Below are 22,741 nucleotides of genomic sequence, written 5' to 3'. Positions count from 1 at the left end.
GCTCAAGTCAAGTGTATTCACTGCACGTTATTATGCAGTGCACCGTTACTGACATTTTTAATACTGGCATAGTAACGTTTAGTACAGTACTTTTTTAGTACCGGTATGCTGTGCAACACTATCAAGTCAGCTGCAGAAGAGTTTTTGCCTAAGGAAGAAAAAATGTTTTATTGCCACAGAATAGCTTTGTGAATATTACAACAGGTGCTGCTTGGTTTTACTGGTATATATCATAAAGTCAGGTTCAAAATATTTGATCACCCGTCTTACTGCACATTATTACAATTTATATTTAGTATATATTATGTTATGTGTGCTTTTTTTGTACCAGGAGTTTTTAGGAGGTTACTCAGTCAAAGGGTCTGCATATGAAATATGAAAGAGACAGGCAATTGGATTTAAAAGTAAGAAGAACCTTAATGTCTTAAATAGACTGAGTCTAAAAACCAGGACTAAACTAAGATTTGGCTTAGAGCATTTGATTTATTTCTTTTATTTTGAAACAGATCTGAGTTAACATATGGCTCAGACTTAAACAAGTAGCTGTGACACTCCATTGATTCATACATAGATATGACCATGGAAACAGATGACCTCTAAGTGACTGAGCACAAAATGGCACAGGAATGATGTTGTCAAAACAAAACACCATGAAACAGATTGTATTCCTATGTCTATTTATGCAACCTTTTTGGTGTTCCTCCCTATTTTGTTTCACTCCAGTCCCCAAAACCCTCATTTTAAGTCATTTTTGGACTATGCTATGGAAACAACACACTTATGATAAAGAGCAAACTAAAATGTCTCTTCAGCAAAAATGATCTCAAGAGCCTGAAGTTGTGCGTGACAGATAAACTGACCGAAGGGGTCCATGTAATGGAAAATGATAGGTCAAAGTTACTCCTTTTCACAAAACTTTGAAAATATGGGATCAGTAATATAGTCACGTGGTGTGTCATTTTATACTATTTCAAGGTTTTTGATCACAAACATGGTAATATTTTTGATATCTGATTTTTTGCCATTGGTCCTAGCCCACTAAAAGCAACTCCCAGAAGCTTAAAAATGTACAAATTTCAAACATAACCATGTGGGGTTTTAATGACAAATGTCAGTTTATTTATAGAGGACATTTAAACAACTTCAGTAATATTGTGGCCAAAGTGCTTTACATTAAAACATGCAATGAACATAAATAAAATAAATAGAAATAAAGTACAATAAAACAAAATACAGCCAGCAGTGAGTTATAGAAAAGAAAGAAGATGACTAACAGTAGGGAACCATCAGTAGCAATGAAGATCGCTGAAAGCTAGAGAACAGAAATGAGCCTTCAGTCTCATTTTAAACAGTTCAACTGAAGGTGACTTGTTAATGAAATGAGGTAAAGAGTTCCACAGACAAGGTGCAGCAGCTGCAAAAGCCCTGTCCCCCTTAGTTTTACACGTAGTTCCAAGGACCATAAGAGACAACTAACTGGTAGGTCTAAGGTCTCTGGATAACTGGTGTAAAACACACAATTCAGATAAATAGGCAGGAGTATACCCATGTAATGATTTAAAAACTAGCAACAAAATTTTAAAGTCAATTTTGAAACTAACACGTAGCCAGTGTAAAGAAGCTTATATTGGAGAAACAGAATCGTACTTTCTTTCCCCAAACAAAAAACGAGCATCAGCATTCTGAACCAACCACTTACTTATAGGGGATTTGCTGATCCCAGAATACAACGAGCTATAGTAATCTAGCCGAGAAAAGATAAAAGCATGAGTAGTTTTCTCAGGATCCCTAGGAAATAAAAAAGGTTTGACCTTAGCTAAAATACAAAGCTGGAAAAAGCAATTCTTGACTACAGAGTTAATCTGTTTCTCAAAAGTGAGGTTGCTGTCAAAGATGACATAAAGATTGCAGACTTGATGTTTGCAAAAGTCAGTGAAAGAGCTGAGAAGTTCGAAACCATTTTGAGCTTTGCAGGGGACAAGCTATCAGCACTTCTGTTTTATTTTGATTGAGATCAAGAAAATTGTCAGTAATCCAGGATCTTAGTTCACAAAGAAAATTCTGCAGCCAATTAATTGCAGTGTTACACTCGGGGATATAAACCTGTGTATCATCAGCATAACATAATAAATATTACATTTCCTGAAGATAGCTCCTATAGGAGGAAATAAGTAGAAAATAAAATAGGACCCAAAATGGATCCTCGAACATCCAATTTAACAGAGGTAGTAGACGAAAAGCACGATTTGAAAGACACTGAAAAGTGTCTACTATTTAAGATATGACCTGAACCAGTTAAGAGCAGCCCCTTTAAGCCCAACCAGATGTTCAAGCCACAAAAGCAAGAGCTCATGGTCAATAATATCAAAAGCTGCAAAAAGGTCTAAGAGGACAAGGACTGCAGCCCCACCTGAGTCAGTAATGAGAGAGATGTCATTCAATACTGTATTTTGAGGAGGGCTGCCTCAACACTATGATAATGCTGAAAGCCAGATTTGTGGATCTCTGGAGTTAAAATTATCAACCAATTGATTATAAAAAATTCTTTCTAATATTTTAGCCAGAAACAATGGGAATCAGGTGAAAGCTAGGTAAAACTCCAGGATCTAAGTCTGCCTTTTTTTAGACGAGGTCGCACCACAGCATTTTTAAAAAAATAAGTGCACAACCCCCTCACTAATAGAAACATTGATAATAGTTAACACAAATGGACCCAGAACATCAAAAGCTTCAACTAAGAGGCATGATGGAATAACATTAAGAGGACTGAAAGTAAGTTTAAGTGTGTCAATAGTACTTTATAGCTGTGAAAGTGAAACAACATCAAAAGATTCCAAGACAATGCAGTGATTAACAATAGGAAGTAAGAACAATACCAGAGTGGATAGTATAAATTTTGCTGACAAAGAATGAAAGAAACTGTTCACATGAAAGAACAGTACTATTTAATTCCATCTCTGAATGGGGATAAATACCCACATTAATTGCATTAAATAAGACCCTAGGTTTATTAGAATGAGAGGATAACAAATCAGCAAAGTAATCATGTTTAGACTATTTTAAATCATGTTTTAGACAATTTCAAGGTCAGAGATTTAGAATATTGTGGTATTTTTAATATTTGATCCTTTTTTAGGGATCTAGCCCTCTATGGACCTCTATCAGAGGGTGAGAAATGACAAATTTCTATTGCAATCAAGAATGTTTCGCCTTTAAATACATGAATCGAAGCACACACTTTAATGTTTACAATATCTGACATGATTATGTACTTCTACCTCATGAAGGAAATCATTACATTTCTTTTGAACACTCTGAATTAGGCCAGCTTACAGACTTTTTGCTTTATAAGATTTAGTTTGTACATTCAGTTGTTAATTTTGTATAACATATTATTCTATGACAAAATAAAATACAGCAAAAAATCCATAAATAAAAATAATTTACAGTAAATCAAACATTATCAAACAAATCATACTATACTGAATAAATGTTATAACATCAGTGTACAGAAATGCACAAATAGTATGTCATTCCTTTAGCCTGGTGTCAAAGTTGATTGTCCAAGTCAGAACAATAGAGCTCTGTGTAAATCTGCCTTAGCTGCAGCCTTATCCAGGGTTCTAGTACTTTAACAGTTTCTGACAAGTACATATGGACATAGCTGAATGCCCCAGAACCTACCAAACACAAACAGAATCACTGGGGAGGAAAGCATAAGTAGACAGTATGAATAAGTTCCTTTTTTAGGTGTATTTGAATATAATGTAAAAAGCACTTAATGCAATTGCCCATATCTGTCTATCTCACTGTCTGTCTGTCTGTCTATCCACATGACAAAACTTCTCCACAACAACTCCATAATATTGTGAAGTTAAAAAGCATGTATTTAATGTAGTCTAATAGTGCATGCATGTACACTGGATTCAGAAAGTATTCAACTCCTTCACTTTCTGAACACTTTATTGTGTGTGTAGGTTTACTCTGAAATTGCTAAATTTGCCTCATTTGCTCATCAGTCTACAATCAATAGCCTATAATGAGAAAGTGAAAACATGCCTTCAGAAAGATTTGCAAATATATTAAAAATCAAAGCTGAAATCTCAGATTGCCGAAAGTATTCAGACCCTTTCCTGTGACATTCCAAATTCTGGTCAAATGCATCCTGTTTGCTTTAATTATCCTTATGATGTGTCTAGATCTTGACTAGTGGGAAATTAAAAAAACATATACCTGTGTATGTAATGTAAGGACAAAAACCAAGGCATAAAGTTAAGGAACTCTCTTTAGACTTTGGTGATAAAATTGGGATGAAGCATAGATTACGGCAAGGGGATAAAACCATTTCTTTAGCTTTAAGTGTTCTTAGGACTCTTGGTGGATATGGCTATCTGGTCAAACTTAGTAACTGAGCAAGAAGGGCCTTGGTCAGGGTGGGAGACTAAAAACTCAAAGGTTTCTCTGAAAGAGCTTCAGAAGTCCTTGGCTGAGATGGGAAAACCTGTTGAAAGGAGAACCATCTCAGCAGCACTCCATCAGTCAGGTGTTTACTGGTACAGTGGTTACTCTTAAAGGATTCTGAGGGTATGAGAAAAAATATCTTCTGGTCTGACAAGAATTAAACTCTGTGGGCAGAGCTCCAAGCATCTTGCCTGGTGAAGATCACACACTGCTTATCACCTGCCTAATTCCATCCATATGGTGAAGCATGGTTGTGGCAGCATCATGCTATGGCCATGCTTCCCAGCAGGGACAGGGATACTGGTCAAAATTGGGGGGGAAAGTGTGAATGCAGCCAAATACAGAAATGTCCTTGAGGAAAATGTGCTGCAGAGTGCACACAACCTCCGACTGGGGAGACAGTTCACCTTTCAGCATTATAGTGACCTGAAGCATACAGCCAAGGCAATACTAGAGTACCTTGGGGACAAATCTGTGACTGCCTTTGAGTTGTCCAGCCAAAACCCAGACATTGACCCCAAAGAACATCTGTGGAAAGACCTGAAGATGACAGTTTACAGATGCTTCCCTTCTAATCTAATGGAGCTTGAGGGGATCTGCCAGGAGGAATGGGATAGTGCAAAGCTTGTAGAAGCTTACCCATGAAAACTCAAAGCTGTAATTGTTGCCAAAGGAGTTATTATTTATTTTCTTACTACTCACTCTTTTTGTGCGTACTACTTTATCACACTTTCAGTATGACCGGCAAACACTATTGGAATTACGTTCATCAGCCAGTTCGGATTTTACAACAGTTTTTGATATCGCGGACACTGTACTGCCTGGAGTCTTTTGCTTACTCGCAAGACGCCGAAGGAAAACAAAGAGGGGGAAACGCGCCAGAGTTCTGTGCCGAACCCGACAGAGAAACAACAAGCCTCCTCTGCCTAGCATCCTGCTCGCTAACATTCAGTCTCTGGACAAGAAATTAGATGAGCTGCGCGCACGGATAAAGCACCAAAAAGACATCATGAACTGCTGTGTTTTGGTGTTCACAGAGATGTGGCTGGAGCCCAGCGTACCTGACTGCGCAGTCACACCAGACGGGTTCACAGTTTATCGGGGAGACAGAACGAAGGACTCAGGCAAGTCAAGGGGAGGCGGTGTGTGCTTTATGGTTAACTCTTCGTGGGCTACGGATGTGTGTGTCTTAAAAACGCACTGCTCACCGGTTCTCGAGCTGCTGACCATTAAAGTTAGACCCTTTTACATCCCGAGGGAGTTCAGTTCAGTTCTCCTTTCAGTTGTTTACATCCCCCCACAAGCTGATAAAGCTTCGGCTATGGATGAACTGTATGATGTTATCAGTGGACTAGAGAACGCAAACTCAGAAGCAGAAAGAAAGTTCTCCCTAAATACTATCAGCACATCTCTCCCCCCACAAGAGGTGATCAAACACTGGATCATTGTTACACCTTATTCAAGGACTCCTACAAACCCCTCCCTCGACCAGCTTTTGGAAAAGCAGACCATTGCTCTATATTGCTGCTGCCTGCATATAAACAAAGACTTAAACAGGAAAAAACGGTTTACAGGGACATCTACAAATGGGACAGTGAAGCTGAGGGGGTCTTACAGGACTGCTTTGAAACAACTGATTGGCAGATGTTTGAGGATGCAGCTGATGGCAACATCAATGAGTTCACAGACTCTGTCACAGGATATATCAGCAAGTGCATTGACGATGTTGTCACTAAAACCTCCATTTGCATATATCCTAACCAGAAACCCTGGGTAAATAGGGAGATCCGGGCTAAGCTCAAGGCATGGACCTCTGCCTTTGGCTCAGGGGACTCTGATGCATACAAAGCAGCCAGATACGACCTCCGGAGGTCCATCAAGAAGGCCAAACGGGACTACAGGGACAAAGTGGAGTCAAGCTACCACAGCTCTGACACCAAGCACCTGTGGAATGGACTGTGCTGCATCACTGACTATAAAAAGAAAAACACAGTCAGTGTTCAGCCCACTGCATCTTTTACAGACAAGCTCAACACTTTCTATGCTCGTTTTGATGCAGCCAACAAAGAACAGGTGCTATATCCTCAAGGGGGTAGTGAGTCTGTCACTCTGATCCTTGAAACATCTGATGTGAGAAGGTCCTTCAAAAAGGTCAATCCTCGCAAAGCTCAGGGACCAGATGGCATCCCAGGCTGTGCCCTCAGGGCGTGTGCTGACCAGCTAGCAGGTGTGTTCACCAACATTTTCAATCTCTCCCTGAGGCAGTCAGTGGTCCCCACTTCCTTCAAGGCATCCACCATCATTCCTGTCCCAAAGAAACCGGTGGTCTCCTGTCTGAATGACTATCGCCCGGTTGCACTGACATCGGTCATTATGAAGTGCTTTGAGCAACTGGTCAAAGGTTACATCTGCTCCTCCCTCCCCGACACGCTGGATCCTCTCCAATTTGCTTACAGAGCAAACAGATCGACAGAGGATGCCATTGCGCTAACAATAAACACTGCCATCACCCACCTGGAAAGAGGAAATACATATGTAAGAATGCTGTTCATAGATTATAGCTCGGCATTCAACACCATCATCCCCTCAAAACTTGTGTTGAAGCTGGACGACCTTGGGTTGGGGACGACCATCTGCAGATGGATTTTCTCTTTCCTCACAAACAGGCCCCAGGTGGTGAGAGTCGGCAAACACACATCCTCATCACTCATTTTAAACACAGGAGCGCCGCAGGGCTGTGTGCTTAGCCCCCTCTTGTATTCCTTGTTCACCCACGACTGTGTTGCAAAACACGGCACAAACACCATCATCAAGTTTGCAGACGACACAACCATCATAGTCCTTATCACTGACAACGATGAGACGGCCTACAGAGAGGAGGTACTGGCATTGAGTAATTGGTACCTGGATAACAACTTGTCTCTCAACGTCAGCAAAACCAAGGAGATGATCGTGGACTATCGAAAACAACAAGGCAGAGAACACCCGGCCATCTACATCAGTTATCAGTTGAAAGGGTTAACAGCTTCAAGTTCTTCGGGGTAAACATCACCGAGGATCTCACGTGGACCCTTCACATAGACAGTGTGGTCAAGAAAGCTCGCCAGCGGCTCTACTTCCTGAGGAGGCTGAGGAAGTTTGGCATGAATGCCAACATCACCTCAAACTTCTACAGGAGTGTGGTCGAGAGTCTGCTGACGGGCTGCATTACCGTCTGGTATGGGAGCTGCTCTGCCAGCAGCCGGAAATCACTACAGAGACGGGCAAGAGTCTCCCTGCCATTGAAGACATTTACCTCCATCGGTGCTTGTGTAAGACAAGCAGCATCATAAAGGACCACAGCCATCCAGCACGCCAGCTGTTCTCCTTGTTACCGTCTGGCAGACGCTACAGGAGGCTGGCTGCTCAGACTACAAGACTTAAGAACAGCTTTTACCACCAGGCCATTCGACTCCTCAACAGCAACACCTGAACACTTACATACACTTACATTGCATTACATCTACATTGCACTACTCACACACAAACTGTACCTGCACACACTCGGAATAGTGACTGGAACATGCATCTGCACTTTATGGAATATGCATCTGTACTTATAAAACATTATCTGTGCAATAACTGTCATTTGTACTTGCTGCTCATTCAACTCATATTGCTCTATAACTTCTTTTAAAACGTACACATTTTATTTTATATGGCTTGTCTATTTTTTAACTTGTAATTATTTTTTTAGCTTTATTGGATCTAGGCTGAGTGACCTGTTTTTCTTGTCATACATATTTCATTGTATGTTGACCCTGTGTTAACCTATATATGACAAATAAACCTAAACCTAAACCTGAATACTTACATGAATGAGAGATTTTTTTAAAAATTTGCAAATCTTTTTGAAAATTATGTTTTCACTTTGTCATTATGGAGTTATTGAGTACAGATTACTGGGCAAAACATGCAAATTTATCCATTTAAAATTGAATCTACAACATAATACAGTGTGCAGGAACTGAAGGAATCTAAATATTTCCTGAATCCACTGTAATTTCATGTTGTTATTGCTGTTATTTTTAAATATGACTCATTGCTATAAAAATGAGTAAGTATTCTTTGATTAAGTAAATAGTTTAAAAATCTCCAACTTTCAAATCAGTTAACAAAGTCCCAAACACACCTGAATGTGAACATTTGTACATTTTCTAATATGTTAATCATTTATACAAGTAAACTGTCCTTATGAAATAGGTTAAGTAAGGGTGCATTTACAATGAAAAATTGACATTGACTAAGAAGTGTAACGCATAAGTGACTCTAAAGAATTTTTTTTTACAGATAAGTAAACCTGTCCTTACTATAACTTGCTGTAGTACTGTATTATATGTGTTTAAATTAGCTTGTTTATTAACTTAGCGATATGTAAGTATTCTTTCTTTGCATTATTTTCATGTATAAAACGTAATGGAGTAAAAGTATCCAAAACATTATTTAGCTGAAGTATGTGAGAAAGTTTTCTCATAAATACCACTTACACCTCACCGGAAAAAGAAATCAAACCATTTTAGCAGCTGTCAGTGTTTTAAGGAAATGAGGTTGTACAAAGAGGGCAGTGGTAGACTCAGCTCAAACTTGTGAAAGTTGGATAACTGTACATTCAAAACGGAAGCAAAGGGGTGATTCAGATATGCCAGAAACAAATAGAAAATGCGGACATCAGAACCCAAAGAGAAAGGTAATACAAGATGATAAACCATATGTGCAGGTAGAGTCATTCAAGCTTAATTTTAAGTATTTTTGACCCAAGTTTATTTAACTCTTCAGTGATGGCACAGTGACTTGATTTTTTTTAAAGTGGTACAAATGCTGGAAAGGGTCATGATTAAATCTGAGAAACTATATTGCCCAAAAATAAGCCCTGAAAAGATGTCCTGTCATTATGACTGCTTGTGTCTGAGTATGTAGAATGTGAATTTAAGATCAGAGGTGGGTCATAATCTGTTTATCATTAGGTTTAAAAGATGAAATAGTTAATAATGGACAGAGGTTTTGGAGGTTTGCTAATTTTCCTGAAACCCCTATATTTTCTGTATGCTGCAGTTTCAGATGTTTTCAGATGCTTTTTATTCTCCTGGAAGCATAACCTAAGAGACACAATGATAGTATGATTAACATTGTGTACTTTTCTAACCATGAGGTTTCCCTTACAGTTTTGCTCATTAGTTCCTTACAAAGAACAAAGTGAACAAAGTCTTTGATGTGTCCACTCTACTAGACATTTAGAACTTTTCTTCCAGTGGCCACCTCATTATAAATGAAAATGCGTCTTAGCTATAATGATGTTAGCTTCTGGCTTGCTTTTAGAGGCAGCTTCTATCAACATGATTCCCAAGATACCAAAATCTGCTAACCCCGATTTATTACGGTCCAGAAGCTTTTCTCTAATATTAATTACCCTTGGTTTGATTGAAATAGTGTCAGGGAGCAATTCACATGAGTAAGAAGCAGCTAAAAGCTAAAAATAAATAGCTCAGTTTTAACAGAAAACAGAGAGAAGAGTGTTTTCATAAATCAAATAAACCATATCAGGACTGTAAGTGATTTTTTTCAAACAAGAAGTGAATGTAAGCTGAAGTGTAGTTTTGAACATTTTATTGCATCTTAAAAGTAAAGGTTTCCAAAATTAAAGTCCATAAGGTTTAGGGTGTTCAGCTTTAAATCATTCATCCATGAAGTTTAATTTACTTGCCCCTAGTCCTTCAATGACTTGTTTCTGTATGCTCTTTGAATCATCAGGCGTTTACATTGATTTTCCTCCTACACCTTAAGAGACTTGCAAGTTTTTAGGTACGTCATTTATTCATTCTTAGTCTTACCTAATTTTAATTTGTGTTTTTTTTGCAACTTTTTCTTTGATACTGCAAAGAAAAGCACTTTAACCTACATTCCTTATGTGAAAATGAGCTATAGAAGTAACTGTTGCTGTTGTGAAGTTAATTGGGGAATTTAAACTGGCTCCAATATGATTAAATGTGTGACCGGTACTGGACTTCACGGTTGATTCCTGCAATACATCCAGTAATAATGGGAGTCCCTCTTGTTCCTTACAACTCTGAATTTGGATTTAAAAGGTTGAAAATTGATCTACTGTTTAAAAAAAGAAACTCAATAAGAATAAGAATACTATTCATGTAACTTGAGTACTTTTCACAAAAAGTTCTTGATTTGTCTTAGCCCCCTTAAAAACCAATGCAGTAAGACATTGCACCTTGACAAACACATGCACTTTCATTCATCAGTTTGCAAGTGAAACAATGCCTGATCAAGTCACCTTTAGAAAGGCCTTAATTTAATGCGTAGGTCACAGCAGGAAAATACAAACACTTGGTCAGTTTCTTTGCATTCTGTAATGCCTTGAATAGCGCCAGATGCAAGAGAGAGCGTCATTGGTGTATTAAAACCAGATGTGTTGTGTGGCAGCATTGCCAGACATTATGGATAAATCCACTCCACTGTTTCGTAAAGGCCTGCTTATACTCCGGCAGCTGCAGAAGTGGTCTTGCACAACCTGGTTATTTTATAGTATAAGCATTGTTGCAGAATCCCTCTACTTTTCCTCAGAGGTTTTTACTTTTTTTAACACATTGATCTTGCAGATTTTTCCATTTCTGCCTGTACAAACTTTCATCTTAACCCAGAGTCTGGATTATTTCACGCCATGAATTGTGTTGGTGTGTGTAGTGACATTTCACACAGTTGTTCCTTCAAAGAGCACATGTTCTCTTGTCTAGCATGGGCACAGTCGATGCAAAATTCTGGCAGCACATAGTCACCAACGTGAGGGTCCACGCACCTGGACTGATGACAAAATTTACGTCACACACTCTGTAGTGTACCCTGGCAGCAATGTCGACATGCTAAGTATAAATAGGCCTTAAGTCAGCAGACAACCATTCAATTTTGGGTTCCCCTCAAGTGATAACACCAGAGCAGAACCCAATTAAACTGGTCCACCTGAATGATTGTTAGAAATCTAGCATTCATACTGCTTCTGAAACTGCTGTAAGACACATTAATGATAGGGCATTAACGCCTGCATTAACGACAGGGCATTGTGCGACAGGCTCCAATGATACTGTTAGAGACCCTCTGCGCACATCTATCAGCATAACAACTGTTGTGGTCTTGACTGTCCTGAGTAATAACTGATTTTGCAAGCAGATGTTGACTAGGCCATCATTCTCTTTTGACTTTAAGCCTAGAGTACCTTTTGGATGCCCTTGATCTCAACATCCAGAAACTCTGCCAGCCAGAGGCCGACAACTTCATCAGACCCTTCCACAGGAAATATAACAACATCCAACAAGTGCATATTGAGAGACTTATTGGCTACCAGAAGTGTCGGGCAGTGATCAGCCCAGACTTCTCGGTCTCCAGATACAGATTCCAGCTCTTCCTCGGGAATTCCCAGGCATTCCTAAACCAGCTGAGAGATATAATCCCTCCAGTGCGTCCTTAGTCTGCTGCCGAGTCACAGCCCAGTGGGATGTGTCCAGAGCCGCTCTGGGGGCATCCTTATAATGTGTTCAAACCACCTCCACTATTCTCATTCTTTTGATTATTACCCATAGCTCATGACCATAGCTGAGGACAAAGATGTAGAGCAACCAGTAAAGCAGGAATTTTGTCTTTAGACTAAGCTTCTTTACCATCACAGACTGGTACAACACCCACAGAATATCTGACACCACTCCAAACCACCTTGTCAATCTCACATTTCCTTTTTTCCATCATTTGTGAACAAGATCCTGAGATAAACTCCTCTACTGGCGGTAGCTGTCTCCTTACCCCAACTCCCCATCCAAGAGAGATAGAGAAATCCACTGTTTTCTGAGGTAGAACCATGATTGCCGACTTGGAGGTGCTTATCCTCATCCCAGCTGTATCACACTCCGAAGCACATCATTCAAGTACATGCCTAATGTTACAGTCAGTTGAGATGAAGAGTATAACATCTTCTGCATAAAGGAATGATGCAACCCCTTGCCCAAATGGACACCCTCACATGCTCGGCTACACCTACATTATCCTGTTGATCAAAAAACACAAAATGGATTGGCAACATGACCCAGCCTTGATGGAGTCTCTCACCCACACAGAATGAATTTGATTGAACACCAGATATTCAAACACAGTACTTACTGCATTCAAATAGAAAAGGAATAGCACATAAGAGCATCCCCGTTATGTCATATTCCTGCACCACTTGCCACAACACATTCTGAGGGACATAGTCATGTGCTTTTTTTAAACCTACAAAACCTCTTTACTGGGTTGTCATTATCCCATATACCTTCTAGCAACTGCTTCAGGAAGAAGTCTTAATATCATGTTAGAGGCCACTGCCTTGATAGTGATTAGCAGGCTGTTTTCTGTCATTAATATAACTAGTATTAGTTGTTTTCTAAACCCATTGCTAAACATTCTTAGTGTTTCATCTTATTAATTCTAAACATGACAGCCTGCACATTATCTGTACCTTGCTTCTGGCAATTTTTTTTACTCTGGGTTATATCATAAGCTCTTGACCCCATGAACCTCTTAACAGTAATGTTCCAAATTATGTTCTGAGCCTCTGATCATAATGCCATTCCTCACTCTTTGAGAAGGTACTAGGAGAATAGGCATATGCCTTTTGTCCATCTCCCCCTGTGCATTATTGGTTCTTTTCATTTCTATTATAGTACTCATTTTAATTAGTTACTAAACACTCCCATTTATGCTGCCTGAAGGCTTGACTATTTTATTTAGCTGCTTATTTTTTTGTCATTTTTAAATGGTGATGTTGGAACACTTTTAGCCATAGGCTTAAGTGAAAATTAAGAGTATGTGATGTTTTTGCTCATAAAGAATTCCAATCTTATAAATACCATCACTGGAGACAAACACTTTTTACAGCTAGGGTAAAATCTCTTTCAGGTTATCAGCAAAGGGCCTATCCTAGTTTCTTGTTCTAAATTATCCACCTTTTCCTTAACCTTGGAAACGAGGACTAATCCGTCATCCTTTTTATCTTGTCATTGTTTTGCCTCCTTGTCTGAAGCCTGGTTGCTGATATTACAAAAGCACTAAAACCATTTTTGTTTGACATTGTGCGTGGCCCATCCCTTACTGCCAAAGCTGAAAACCATGCTCTTTACTTCTTATAGTCACAGCTTTCAATTGTGCTGTTGACCAACAGTACGCTCCTGAATGTCTTAAAGTATTTTTTTACCTCTCAGTCTGCATCAAAGCAGTCATTTATTTCACTTTTGCTGAATGTCTTCATGTTGCTACTAACCTTGAAGGGCTTCCTTTTCCTCTCATACTTATATGCCAATTACATTAGACTGCATTTGACATTGGCTGAGCCTAAGTTATTGTCTGCTTTAGTGATGTCTATATGAATGACTGCTAATGTGTTACAGCTAACTAGTGCAACTGGAGACTATCTTGTGGGGGATCTCCTTCTGAAATCAAATTTAACATCTAATCACTGAATTTCATATCCTGCAAGCATACTCCAAGTCCTGTTGTAAAAGTCTGAGATTCCTACTTGATAGTACCATGACAACTGAATTTTACTTCCCTGTTGCAGTCAAACTTCCTTCTACTGCTGATGACGTTTTGACTGTTAGACTATATCTTTCTGACTCTAATGAGGAGTCACTTTCTTGCATCTTCATTATCTCTCACTTTCTATGCCATGCTGATAATTGAGTGATTTCTGAAATCTGCTATTGACATGTAAATTTCAGCCTTCCTGGCTAACTTTCACCTTTGCTTACATTAGAAATTTTCATCTGCTATTTTAATGCTTAGCTAAGCTCATTTAGCTTTGTGACTTTTACTCTGTGCAGCTCCCCCCTACAAATCTGCCTAAGAAGCACTCTCTCTGTGACTGTTTCTGAAAACCACTATTTTTATTTTCTTTTGCATTTTAGGTCAGCTTTACCTATATCACTGTTTCAACTGTACCATTGCGCTTTATCTTGGGGAGAGGAAAATGTATACTTCTTTCATAATATAACTCTCCATTCTCAACCTCCATCCATTTAGCACAGTTGGGGTCATGGTGGAGTTGCTGCCAATTCCTAATACTAGCAGAGATAGATAAATAACTGTAATTATAACAATTGACATTTTAAAAGAAAATAACATCTCAAGTTAAATTACACATTTTCTTAGGCAGGCTAGTAGTGCAGGAAGAGCAAGTATCTTAACTAGCATGCTTCGTTGAGTGTTTAACTGTGTTGTTAGACTAAATGGTAGATTGCCTGCATGATGTTCTGGGTGCACTAATTGCATAAATCAGAGATTGTTGTTGGAAATTGGGCTTTACCTTGTAATATAAAGAGATGTATTAAATTATGTTAACAATTTGCTACCAGTTTGACCGTTTATTAATATACAAGAATGCCAGTGAGTTGAATTACTTATAATCTTGTATTGTAGCTGACTTAACTCATGTAAACCCTTTCTTGTAACTGTCATATACATAGTAAAATGCAAATACCTTTGATTTATATGGTAACATAGTCGCTGCTATTAACTTTGTTTTAGTGATGAGGTGATTATACTGGAGCCAAACATTTGACTTTAATTAAATTAATTTCACTTACTCACATACTATCCATATAAAATGTTTATATAGTCAGACCCGAGTAAAATGGGGAAAAAAAAAACATAATCTTGTCCATTTTGTATAAGTAGACCGTTATAGATCATAAGAGTATGTAAGTGTGCAAATGGAAAACATTAAAATGTATGAGAATCTATGAAATAATTCAACCATTCACTACCAGAGGAATACTGTTTTAAAGTCCTCAGTGTCAAACTAAGCAATCTAACAGTTAAAACAATATTCTAGATATAAATGTAGTGAATTTGACTAAAATGTTATAAAAAAGAACTTAATTTAGGAGTTCATTAGCTTAAAAAGTTTCATTACCCATTTTGGCAAATGCAGTATGCTTCAAGAAATTAAAATATGACACATATTTTAATGCTGGATTATGACAGGTGGTCCATGGTGTAGTGCAGGTTTTTACATAAGTCCCAAGAGTGTGACTGCTCTGGGGTTGATTGTGGCACTTGGCTGATCGCACACTCACATGCAAATGCGTGCGGATCAGTCAGGTGCCCCATTCACATCTCAGAGTGGGTCGAGGGTCACATCTGCACCCGATCAGGCCGTATAAAGGAGCCTGCATGACAGAGGGAAGGGGAAAGATTAAAGAGAAAAGAAATACGATCAAAGAGGAATGGAGGTTGAAAGAAAGAATAGAATGAATTGGAAAGAATGGAGGTTAAATCGACAGAAAGAAAGAGACAGTGAGAGGCAGGATTGTAAGAGCCCATGCTACAGAGGAATGGAGGCAGGTGGTCGGGAGTGAGTCTCAGGGAGGGGAGCCTGGGGCTGAAGAAGGGGCACTATTATTGAGTGAAACTGGGGAATAGGGTTGTGCTATATCATATTATCCATGATACACCAGTATAAATTTTTACATGGTAAAAAAGTATCATCTTGCAATATCAATTATATATTTGACGCCTTGCATTTACGTTCACTAGCGGGCACAACAACAACACAGGCCCAAACATGTCTGAAAGTGAGAGCAGCGTTTCAGCCTCCAATGACGATTTAGAATCCATAAAGGGAGCTACTTCAATAGTATGGAATTTGTTTGGCTACAAGAGGTCAGACCTCCAACAAAGCAGAATATTTTGTAAAATATACAAGAAAACTTTTACCGCTACAGATGGAAACACAACAAACTTGTTTCACCACTTGAAGCAAAAACACACCATCCAGTACTACCAGGCTACGAGGCCACATGAGGAGATACTAACAGTTGGTGATGTGTGCTATACATGTAAGTATAAAATTATTTTTTTGGATGCACTGTTTGTTTTTTATCACCCGTGTGTGCCTGTGTTCGAGTAGGCGTATGTGTGTGTGTGTGTGGGCTGATAGGGTTCAATAGAAGTACTGAAGCCTATAAGATTGTAAATACAGTAATCCCTCCTCCATCGCGGGGGTTGCGTTCCAGAGCCACCCGTGAAATAAGAAAATCCGCGAAGTAGAAACCATATGTTTATATGGTTATTTTTATATTGTCATGCTTGGGTCACAGATTTGCGCAGAAACACAGGAGGTTGTAGAGAGACAGGAACATTATTCAAACACTGCAAACAAACATTTGTCTCTTTTTCAAAAGTTTAAACTGTGCTCCATGACAAGACAGAGATGACAGTTCCGTCTCACAATTAAAAGAATGCAAACATATCTTCCTCTTCAAAGGAGTGCGCGTCAGGAGCACAGACTGTCAGAAAGAGAGAGGAAAGCAAACAAATCAATAGGGCTGTTTGGCTTTTAAGTATGCAAAGCACCGCGGCACAAAGCTGTTGAAGGCGGCAGCTCACACCCCCTCCGTCAGGAGCAGGGAAAGAGAGAGAGAGACAGAGAAAAACAAACAAATCAAAAATCAATACATGCCCTTCGAGCTTTTAAGTATGCGAAGCACCGTGCAGGATGTCGCTTCACGAAGCAGCTGCACAGAAGGTAGCAACGTGAAGATAATCTTTCAGCATTTTTAGACGAGCGTCCGTATCGTCTAGGTGTGCGAACAGCCCCCCTGCTCACACCCCCTACGTCAGGATCAGAGAAAGTCAGCGCAAGAGAGAGAGAGAAAAGTAAGTTGGGTAGCTTCTCAGCCATCTGCCAGTAGCGTCCCTTGTATGAAATCAACTGGGCAAACCAACTGAGGAAGCATGTACCAGAAATCCGCGAACCAGCAAAAAATCCGCGATATATATTTAAATATGCTTACATATAAAATCCGCGATATAGTGAAGCCGCGAAAGGCGAAGCGCGATATAGCGAGGGATCACTGTAGTTTATTGTGAAATTTCGACAATAAGGATGGATAGTTATCATTTAAAGTGTTTACTTGTACCTTTCCAACACTGACATTCTAATTTGCCTCCTTTCACGGTATATCAATTTTATGTTTACACAAGAAATTAGAGGCAATGCAACAGTTTCAGCACCGATATTGTACCAGATTTGATGATAATCCAAGAAAAAAGATACAAAGCAAGTGTTAAGTTTTGACAGCATTTTTATTTTATTTTTATAACAACAACAACAACATTTGTTCTTTAATACCCTAGGTTCTTGTCTATAAGCCGGACTCATGTATAAGCCGGAGACCAAAAATCATTCGAATTTTTAAAATAAAATCGTATCATAGATAAGCCGGACTCATGGATAAGCCGAACGTACTATAACCTATAACTAATAGAAGGGAGGGAGGTCAGTGGTCTCACTCGCACCCATTTAATTTCTTTAAGGGGGGAGAGAGTGTGAGATATTGGCGTCTCTCTCACTCCCCGCATGGCGCGGTTGGAGCGGCCGGAGCGCGTTCTTTCTGCTCTGGGCGTCGCCGAGTCAACATGCGCGCGTAGCGGTCATTTAAATTGTGATTTTATATGTAAGCATATTTAAATATATATCGCGGATTTTTTGCTGGTTCGCGGATTTCTGCGGACAATGGGTCTTTTAATTTCTGGTACATGCTTCCTCAGTTGGTTTGCCCAGTTGATTTCATACAAGGGACGCTATTGGCAGATGGCTGAGAAGCTACCCAACTTACTTTTCTCTGTCTCTCTTGCGCTGACTATCTGTGATCCTGACGTATGGGGATTGAGCAGGGGGGCTGTTGTATATATTGTTTGCACACCTAGACGATATGGACGCTCGTCTAAAAATGCTGAAAGATTATCTTCACGTTGCTATCTTTTGTAAAGCTGATTCCTGAAAAGACATGCTGCACAGTGCTTCGCATACTTAAAAGCTCGAAGGGCACGTATTGATTTTTGACTGAAAAACAAACTCTGTCTCTCTCTCTCTCTCTCTCTTCCTGCTCCTGACGGAGGGGGTGTGAGCTGCCGCCTTCAACAGCTTTGTGCTGCGGTGCTTCGCATACTTAAAAGCCAAACAGACATATTGATTTGTTTGCTTCACTCCTTTGAAGAGGAAGATATGTTTGCATTCTTTTAATTGTGAGACGGAACTGTCATCTCTGTCTTGTCATGGAGCACAGTTTAAACTTTTGAAAAAGAGACAAATGTTTGTTTGCAGAGTGTGAATAATGTTCCTGTCTCTCTACAACCTCCTGTGTTTCTGCGCAAATCTGTGACCCAAGCATGACAATATAAAAATAACCATATAAACATATGGTTTCTACTTCGCGGATTTTCTTATTTCGCGGGTGGCTCTGGAATGCAACCCCCGCGATGGATGTATAAGCCGGACTTATGTATAAGCCGATATTCTATTTTTTCATTTTCACAACTTTTTTCCTTAGATAAGCCGCGGCTTATAGACAAGAACATAGGGTAATAATAATTCTTTGCATTTACTGTATATAACACTTTTCTCACTACTCAAAGCGCTCAGCGATTGTAGGTTAAGGGCCTTGCTCAAGGGCCCAACAGAGCAGAGTCCCTATTGGCATTTACGGGATTCAAACCGGCAACCTTCCGATTGCCAGTGTAGATCCCAAGCCTCAGAGCCACCACTCCACCTCACAAATGATGTAGCTCAAAGTGCTTTACATGATGAAGAAAGAGAAAAAAGACAAAGTAAATAAGAGAATAGAATTAGGGAGCACTAATTAACATAGAATAAAAGTAAGGTCCGATGGCCAGGGAGGACAGAAAAAACAAAAAAAAAACTCTAGACGGCTGGAAAAATAAAAAATAAAATCTCTAGGGGTTCCAGGCCACAAAACCGTCCAGCCCCCTCTGGGCATTCTACCTAACATAAATTACCTTAATCAGTCCTCATTGTATTCAGGGTTTACATGGAAGAACTTGATGATGATGGTCATGTGGACTTCTGGCCTTTAATCCATCAGTGTAAGGACATCACGGTGCTTTGATCAGGTGGTGGTGTTGCAGATCGCCACCACAGAAAACCGGGAAAAGAACAGAAGAGAAAGTAGGGGTTAGTACGGATTATGGAGCCACCAGGAATGATATTGATAATTAAATGCATATACAGAGTATCAGGATTAAGCTAAAATGAAGTTATGAGAAAGCCATGTTGAAGTAATGAGTTTTTAGCAGTTTTTTAAGTGCTCCACTGTATTAGCCTGGCGAATTCCTATTGACAAACTATTCCAGATTTTAGGTGCATAACAGCAGAAGGCCACTTTTTTTAAGTTTAGCTCTCAGAATGATAAACAGACACTCATTCATAAGCAGTGAGTACATTTTGACTGAGGCTTTGTTTGGATTGTTAATGTTTGTTTAAGTTTGTACTTAAAATTTGAGGTCAGTTTTATTAGGAGACAATATTGTGCATGCTCCTGAACAGTTACAAGGTTAAGTTACTTTAGTTATTGTTATTGTTAGTGTTGAGCAGTTATGTTTTACTTTTACTTAAGATTTCCAGGGAAAACATTACCTAGTACTTGCGGTTAACTTATGCTGTGTCATTACTGTTACACTATAATTCTGCTGCTGCCGGCACCTTGTGGCAATAGATTCACACTTCGAATTAGGTAGTCTGTCATTAATGACAGCAGCTCATTGGAAAAGAAGGATGAAAATGCCTTTTATTTCGTTTGTATTAATAAATGCTGCTGCCTACAAGCCGCAATCACAGATAAAACATTGTTCAGTATTTTTTCTATATCATCATAAATATTATCACAAATTTCTTTGAAATATCGTGATATCATTTTGATGCTATATTGTCCACCCCAGCTGGGGAGTAGGAGCAACCCGTTATGCAGTGTCTCCCACAGGCGCCAAAGGACTGGTAGCAAGAGACATGTTGCGTGGCTTGGTGCAGCGCCCCCGGGATGCCAAAGGACCAACAATGGGGACCGGAACCTGGTATTTAGGGTTGACTGCACCTGTAGTCAACTGCCTGGCTGCAGGATCCCTTGTGGGGTAAGCAGAGGAGATGTCGTGTTGAGGAAGGGAACAAACAGTTCTCCTGCCTGTGATTTTAACCCTGATTTTATGGATTATTTATGTCTTATTTATTGGACTTTTTAACCTCCACTTCAGCACATGTTTTATGGATTATTTATTTATTGATTTGAATGACTGCATTATTTTCATGTTTTTCTGGATTAATGTTTGCAACAACCCCTTGCTGCTGGTCTATGACTGTTGACAGTTTCAGGCTGAAGAAGCTCCAGATAGCAACAAAGGAGTGTGGCGCCGACCCGGACCATCACATGGATAGTTTCACTATATAATATACCATTAAAATCACACCATATGATCTGGATGGTCAGCAGCTGTCATGGATGGTGCTAATTGAAGTAGCTAATATGCAATGGTGTTAAAGCTATTTAAGTCTTCTTAGTGTCTGTGGTCTTCAGTACTGACTTGATGGTTTAAATACCTTCGCATTCACCTTGCACAACTTCCTTTTTTTTTTTTCTTTGTTCTTTATTTCGCCGTATACAATTTTTTTGTATGAGGAATTTGTTAGTTTTCGCATACCCCTTGGGGTCAGAGAGCAGGGTCAGCCATTGTACAGAGCCCCTGCAGCAATTACAGGTTAAGGGTCTTGCTCAAGGTTCCAGCAGAGTAGGATCTCTTTTGGCAGTGACGGGGATTCGAACCAGCAACGTTCTGGATACCAGCACAGATCCTTAGCCTCAGAGCCTGCGTCCACCCTTTACCAGCAAGTAGTTGTGTCTTGACAACTGAAACTCAAAATGACAGTACTAATCCCAGAATAAAGGTGGTAATGCGCCAAGGGTTAAAAAATAATTTAATTAAATATAATATGTGTAATACTGTATGTACTATATTAATCAAACAAAGTTAGAATTACAGTCTTCACAATACAATGATTGTGTGAAAATTTACTATAAGTCTGGTGTTAGAAAAAATTATTGCAGGATACAATTTATAAACAGCCCTCTGTTACACTTTATTTATTCAAGAAAATGAAACCCAGATCCAATATTTATAATATTCAACACCAAATTGTTTAAAATTCAAAATTTAAATTGTTAGCTTTTTCACAATATAGATAGATAGATAGATAATACTTCATTTGTCCCCAAGGGAAATTAAATCTTTATAGAAGTTTAAGAAAAATGTAAATATTGTAACAAACCACAACCACCCAAGCATACACAAGAACTTCCGGTTTGGATAATAAGAGAGGTGTTGCTGTCTGATAACAGACTTATAGGTGGAAGTAAAATGTAGCCAGATCTGTCCAGTTGTGCCACAGGTTTATATTTAAAGGCATTACCATTTGGATAGGACAGATCCAGCCCACCGCATGGCGCGCATACACACACCCACACATTAGGGACAATTTAGAATCGCCAATCCACCTAACCTGCATGTCTTTGGACTGTGGGAGGAAACCGGAGCACCTGGAGGAAACCCACACAGACACGGGGAGAACATGCAAACTCCACGCAGGGAGGACCTGGGAAGCGAACCCGGGTCTCCTAACTGCGAGGCAGCAGCGCTACCCACTGCGCCACCATGCCGCCCTAAAATTAAAATGTAAGATAAAAGTTAAAAAATTATTCAAGTCTGTAATGGTATTTTCCACCATTCAGTTTAGAAGCTGTCAGTCATATGTTATAGTATGCATATTTCTACACTTTGAAATAATATATTAATATATATTAAAACATCAGTGTGGGTTTTCAGTTGAGCTAAGTCCACTAGTAGATTAAAAGGCCTCTCTTGCTGCCAGAAGGAAGGCAGCCAAGATAATGAGAGAAGAATAGATAATGGTGAGATTGTGTGTTGGGGTAAATAGAAAACTGCCACATTAGTGGTTAGTTACGCCAGGCCATGTTATGGAACATGCGGCTCAATTGTTTAGTTTTAAAATATCCTTTATTTTCCTGAGCATTGACTATTGTTTATTGAACATTGTTTTGTATATTTTGGCTGGCGTTTTCAGTAGGGTATGCTGTCCTCTGCAATCTTATGTGAGTCACAAAAATGACCTCTTAATGTGGTATTTGTTTTGCTGCACCATATGGAAATTGTCTGTTGCTCACAAGGGTACTTGTGGTAAGACTGTTCAGAAATGCAAACCCTCTCACCTTTTAAAGAATTTAAGCCAAGCACACACAGTTTGGTAATTTTACATGGAAGCAATGAAAATGACGCCATCAATGTGGTTTTAACTAGCAGTATAACAGTTGATACTTACTGTATGTAAGTTGGCCAAAACTGACTG

At 39.3% G+C, this 22,741-nt stretch overlaps 1 protein-coding gene across 3 annotated transcripts in view; it reads left to right on the top strand.

The window, feature by feature from the left end:
• galnt13 (UDP-N-acetyl-alpha-D-galactosamine:polypeptide N-acetylgalactosaminyltransferase 13) overlaps nt 1-22,741 on the top strand; it is a 293,601-nt gene that overhangs the window by 64,158 nt on the left and 206,702 nt on the right. The window lies entirely within an intron of this gene.

This window comes from Erpetoichthys calabaricus, chromosome 8 (genome assembly GCF_900747795.2).
Source record: "Erpetoichthys calabaricus chromosome 8, fErpCal1.3, whole genome shotgun sequence".
Classification (NCBI taxonomy): Eukaryota; Metazoa; Chordata; class Cladistia; order Polypteriformes; family Polypteridae; genus Erpetoichthys; species Erpetoichthys calabaricus.
This window is presented reverse-complemented; position numbering and strand designations above follow the sequence as displayed.